Here is a 6,678-nt window from a genome sequence, read left to right as displayed (position 1 = left end):
TGGTCCAAGAGGGGAATAGCTGAACTGCTCAGTAATAGCAACCATAATGTAATTAAATTTAACATTCTTGGGGGGAGAGGGGAGGAGAATACCAAAGAAACACACCACAGTAGCATTTAACTTCCAAAAGGGGAACTCCACAAAAATGAGGAATCTAGTTAAATGGAATTAAAAAGGAACAGTCACAAGAATGAAATGCCTGCAAGCTGCATGGAAACTTTATAAAAACACCATAATAGAGGCTCAAACTAAGTGTGTACCCCAAATAAAAAAAAGCAGTAAGAGAACCAAAACATGCCACCATAGCTAAACACAGGACCGGCTCCAGCATTTCTGCCGCCCCAAGCAAAAAAAAAAAAGCTGCGATTGCAATCGGCGGCGGCAATTGGAAAAAAAAAAAAAGCCACGATCGGCGGCGGCAGTTCAGCGGCAGGTCCTTCGCTCCTAGAGGGAGTGAGGGACCTGCCGCCCCCGAATTGCCGCAGGTGCTGCCCCTCTCCCTTGGCCACCCCAAGCACCTGCTTGTTAAGCTGGTGCCTGGAGCCGGCCCTGGCTAAACAACAGAGAAATGGCAGTTAGAGACAAAAAGGCATCCTTTAAAAATTGGAAGTCAAATCCTACTGAGGAAAACAGAATGGAGCATAAACTCTGGCGAGTCAAGTATCAAAGTATAATTAGGCAGGCCAAAAAAGAATTTGAAGAACAAGTAGCAAAAGACACAAAAACTAACAGCAACAAAATTTTTAAGCACTTAAGAAGCAGAAAGTCTTCCAAACAATCAGTGGGGCCACTGGAAAATCGCGATGCCAAAGGAGCACTCAAAGAAAACAAGGCCATTGCAGAGAAGCTAAATGAATTCTTTGCATTGGTTTTCACTACAGAGGATTTGAGGAAATTCCCACACTATTTTTTTTTAGGTGACAGATATCAGGAACTTTCCCAGATTGAGGTGTCAATAGGGGAGGCTTTAGAACAAATTGATACAGTTGACAGTACTAAGACACCAGGGCCAGATGGTATTCACCCAAGAGTTCTGAAGGAATTCAGGTATGAAATTGCAGAACTACTAACTGTGGTATGTAACCTATTACTTAAATCAGCTTCTGCACCAGATGATTGGAGGCTAGCCAATATAACACCAATTTTTAAAAAGGCACCAGAAGGAATCCTGGCAATTAAAGGCTAGTAAGCTGAGCTTCAGTTGCGGGCAAAAAAGTTGATATTAAAGTAAAAACAGAATTATCAGATTCATAGATGAACAAAATATATTGGGGGAAAGTCAACATGGCTTTTGTAAAGGAAAACCATTCCTCACCAATCTATAAGAATTCTTTGAGGGTGTCAGAAGCATGTGAACAAGGGTGATCCAGTTGATATAGTGAATTTGGACTTTCAGAAAGCCTTTGATAAGGTCTGTCACCAAAGGCTCTTAAGAAAAGTAAGCTGTCATGGGATAAGAGGAAAGGTCCTTTCATGGATCAGTAACTAGTTTAAAGATAGGAAACAAAGGTTAGGAATAGGGCTGTCGATTAATCACAGTTAACTCACGCGATTAACTAAAAAAAAATTAATCGCGATTAATCGCAGTTTTAATTGCACTGTTAAACAAGAGAATACCAATTGAAATGTATTAAATATTTTGGATGTTTTTCTACATTTTCATATATATCTTGTATTCTGTGTTGTAATTGAAATCAAAGTGTATATTTTAATTACAAATATTTGCACTGTAAAAATAATAAACAGAAGAAATAGTATTTTTCAATTCACCTAATACAAGTACTGTAGTGCAATCTCTTTGTCCTGAAAATGCAACTTACAAATGTAATTTTTTTTGTTACATAACTGTACTCAAAAACAAAACAATGTAAAACTTCAGAGCCTACAAGTCCACTCAGTCCTACTTCTTGTTTAAATAAATTTGTTTACATTTACAGGAGATAATGCTGTCCTCTTCTTATTTACAATGTCATCAGAAAGTGAGAGCAGGCATTTGCATGGCACTTTTGTAGCCAGCATTGCAAGGTATTTATGTGCCAAATATGCTAAACATTCATATGCCCCTTCATGCTTCAGCCACCATTCCAGACGACATGCTTCCATGCTGACGACGCTCATTAAAAAATAATGCGTTAATTACATTTGTGACTGAACTCCTGCTGGATTGTATGTCCACTGCTCTGTTTTACCTGCATTCTGCCATATATTTCATGTTATGGCAGTCTTAGATGATGACCCAGCACATGTTGTTTTTCGTTTTAAGAACACTTTCACTGCAGATTTGACAAAACACAAAGAAGGTTCCAATGTGAGATTTGTAAAGATAGCTACAGCACTCGACCCAAGATTTAAGAATCTGAAGTGCCTTCCAAAATCTGAGAGGGACGAGGTGTGGAGCATGCTTTCAGAAGTCTTAAAAGAGCAACACTCCAATGCAGAAACTACAGAACACGAACCACCAAAAAAGAAAATCAACCTTCTGCTGGTGGCATCTGACTCAGATGATGAAAATGAACATGCATCGGTCTACACTGCTTTGGATGGTTTTCGAGGAGAACCCGTCATCAGCATGGATGCATGTCCCCTGGAATGGTGGTTGAAGCATGAAGGGACATATGAATCTTTAGCGTATTTGGCACGTAAATATCTTGTGACACCGGCTACTACAGTGCCATGTGAACGTCTGTTCTCACTTTCAGGTGACATAAATATATGCCAGCAATGCCCCTCTGCATTGTACATTGGCCAAACCGGACAGTCTCTAGGCAAAAGAATTAATGGACACAAATCTGACATCAGGAATCATAATACTCAAAAACCAGTGGGAGAACACTTTCACCTGTCTGGCCATTCAATGACAGACCTGCGGGTGGCTATCTTACAACAGAAAAACTTCAAAAACAGACTCCAACGAGAGACTGCTGAGCTGGAATTGATATGCAAACTAGATACAATCAACTCAGGATTGAATAAGGACTGGGAATGGCTGAGCCATTACAAACATTGAATCTATCTCCCCTTGTAAGTATTCTCACACTTCTTATCAACCTGTCTGTACTGAGCTATCTTGATTATCACTTCAAAAGTTTTTTTTTCTCTTACTTAATTGGCCTCTCAGGGTTGGTAAGACAACTCCCACCTGTTCATGCTCTCTGTATGTGTGTATATATATCTCCTCAATATATGTTCCACTCTATATGCATCCGAAGAAGTGGGCTGTAGCCCACGAAAGCTTATGCTCTAATAAATTTGTTAGTCTCTAAGGTGCCACAAGTACTCCTGTTCTTTTTGCGGATACAGGCTAACACGGCTGCTACTCTGAAATAAACAAGAAGGCGGGGAGCATTATCTCCTGCAAATATAAACAAACTTGTTTGTCTGAGCGATTGGCTGAACAAGAAGTAGGACTGAGTGGACTTGCAAGCTCTAAAATTTTATATTGTTCTATTTTTGAATGCAGTTGTTTGTACAGCATTCTATATTTGTAAGTTCAACTTTCATGATAAAGAGATTGCACTACAGTACTTAGGTGAATTGAAAAATACTATTTCTTTTGTCTTTTTACAGTGCAAACACTTGTAATCAAAAATAAAGTGAGCACTGTAAACTCTGTATTCTGTGTTGTAATTGAAATCAGTATATTTGAAAATGTAGAAAACATCCAAACATATTTAAATAAATGCTTTTCTATTATTGACAGTGCGATTAATCGCACAGTTAATCACGATTAATTTTTTTAATCGCTTGACAGCCCTAGTTAGGAATAAATGATCAGTTTTCACAGTGGGGAGAGGTAAATATCAAGGTCCCCCAAGGATCTATACTGAAACTGTTTAACATATTCATAAATGATCTGGAGAAAGGGGAAACAGGTGGCAAAGTGTGCAGACAATGCAAAATTATTCAAGATAGTTAATGCTGTGTTGTAGGCATGTTGATCTCAGGATATTAAGAGACAAGGTGGATGAGGTAATATCATTTATCGGATCAAGTTCTGTTGGTGAGAGAGACTTGTCTAGTTTGGATAGTTAAGTCCAAAGTAGACTCTGAAGAGTTACAAAGGAATCTCACAAAACTGGGTGACTTGGCAACAAAAGGGCAAGGTAAAGCACACTGGAAAATAATACCAACTATACATACAAAACGATGGGGATTAAATTAGCTGTTACTACTCAAGAAAGAGATCTTGGAGTCATTGTGGTAGATAATTCTCTGAAAACATCTGCTCAATGTGTAGTGGCAGTCAAAAAAGCTAACAATGTTAGGAACCATTAGGAAAGGGATAGATAATAAGACACAAAATGTCTTAATGCCACAATATAAATCTATGGAACGCCCACATCTTGAATACTGCATGAAGTCCTGGTCACCCCATTTCAAAAAAAGATATATTAGAATTGGAAAAAGTAAAGAGATGGGGAAGAAAAATTATTAGGAAGGAACTGCTTCCAGATAAGGAGAGATTAAAAAGACAAGGACTGTTCAGCTTTGAAAAAAAGACAGCTAAGGGGCATATGATTGAGGTCTCTAAAAGCATGATTGGCATGGAGAAAGTGCATAAGGAAGTGTAATTCACCCCTTCCCATAACACAAGAACCAGGGTTCACTGGTACCAGCCACTGTCAGAACCCGGGATACTGGGCTAGACAGACCATTGGTCTGACCCAATATGGCCGTTCTTATTGAATTTTTCAGACTTAACTCTGCATTTCCTGAATTCTGAGCCGTTGATTTCTCAATCCCAATGTTGAATTGATGCTAGTTTTTTGCTGATAATATTCATATATTTTAGTAAAAATCCATGAGGGAACACAAACATAGTTAAGAATAGCAACCTCATCATGACCTAACGTGCTGCAAATACAAAATGAGCTATAGTTATTAATAAAATAATAATTTTGACCCATTGGAATTTATACTACTAATTAAATCATTTTGAATCTGTACTGCCATGAACTTCTAGGTCACAGGGACAAAATCACAGCAGTTGCAGAAACATAAAAGGATCTTACAATTGTGACAGCGGCTCAGGATGGTACTTTGAAATTCTGGGATTTGAGTGCTAGAAAAGCCTCCTTTACTTTGCATGGTGTTGGGAAGAATATTGACTCCATTGCCGTATGCCTGGAGAATAGGCTGGTGGCAGTAACTGAAAACAAGTCCTTTACAGTCTGGGACCTTTCCTTGGAAAAAGTGATCTATACAGTTGGTGGTTTTCTGGACACGCCAATACTGACATCTACAATGAATGGGCAACTCCTTTTAGTTTTTTTTTATGGCAGCCAGTTAGTCAAGGTGAGATTTTTTTGAATGTTCTTTGAATGAAAGATGACAGCTTAACAGACATTCCCAAGGCATTTTACAAAAAAGTATTTGTTCAGGCAGTAACAAAGAACATTAACATTTTTAAATATTATTTTCCAGCTGTTGTCTGTGGACCACAAGTCATCTAGATGATCCTTTCATGGTGGTCCAGAGAATTAAACATTTAGAGAGTGATGAATGATTGGCATGTCTGTAACTGGTATGAGCATGAGACCATCTTTTTCTTATTAAGTGGTCCACAGAATGAAAAATCTGAACGCCTGTAATAAATGAACTATAGTTTTTTTTAAAAAGAAAAGCTAAAAATATGTATACCAAACTTTCAGCTTTATATGGCTCTATGTATTCTAGAAAGTGAGAGCTCCTTGAAATAATTTAGAAGGCATTTTGGAGATCCTCTTGAAAACTTGTTAGGCATTCAGAGTAGTTACAATATTTATTCAGAACTTACAAGTCAATGGAAAGTGTGAATGAGTTGATGACAGAGTGTACATATTTTTAAAATTTAGACTCTCCTGTAAGTGTTGGGATGCTTATCAACTAGAGTTTAAAGTAGATTTGAATAAAATAGACATATAGCACATGGACTTGAAGATAGATGGACAGTTAGATAATCTTAATGGAAAGAAACTGTAAACCACTGTAATTCAGACAAAATGTAAATTTGAGAGGTGCAGGAGTCTGTGCTGATAGGTTCTCTGAGGTAGCCCTTGACAGGCATAGGTAAATGTTAGAGTGACAGTGTAATAATACCTCATCACTATTATGGCACTCAAGTATCAGGGGGTAGCCGTGTTAGTCTGTATCTACAAAAACAACAAGGAGTCTGGTGGCGCCTTAAAGACTAACAGATTTATTTGGGCATAAGCTTTCGTGGGTGAAAACCTCACTTCTTCAGATGCATAGAGTGAAAGTTACAGATGCAGGCATTATATACTGACACATGGAGAGCAGGGAGTTACTTCGCAAGTGGAGAACCAGTGTTGACAGGGCCAATTCAATCAGGGTGGATGTAGTCCACTCCCAATAATAGATGAGGAGGTGTCAGTTCCAGGAGAGGAAAAGCTGCTTCTGTAATGAGCCAGCCACTCCCAGTCCCTATTCAAGCCCAGATTAATGGTGTTAAATTTGCAAATGAATTTTAGTTCTGCTGTTTCTCTTTGAAGTCTGTTTCTGAAGTTTTTTTGATCAATGATAGTGACTTTTAAATCTGTAGTAGGAGATTGAAGTGTTCACTTACTGGCTTATGTATGTTACCATTCCTGATGTCCGATTTGTGTCCATTTATTCTTTTGCGGAGGGACTATCCGGTTTGGCCGATGTACATGGCAGAGGGGCATTGCTGGCACATGA

This window comes from Emys orbicularis, chromosome 5 (genome assembly GCF_028017835.1).
Source record: "Emys orbicularis isolate rEmyOrb1 chromosome 5, rEmyOrb1.hap1, whole genome shotgun sequence".
Classification (NCBI taxonomy): domain Eukaryota; kingdom Metazoa; phylum Chordata; order Testudines; family Emydidae; genus Emys; species Emys orbicularis.
The sequence above is the reverse complement of the archived record's forward strand: the minus strand, read 5'-3'. Positions refer to the sequence as shown.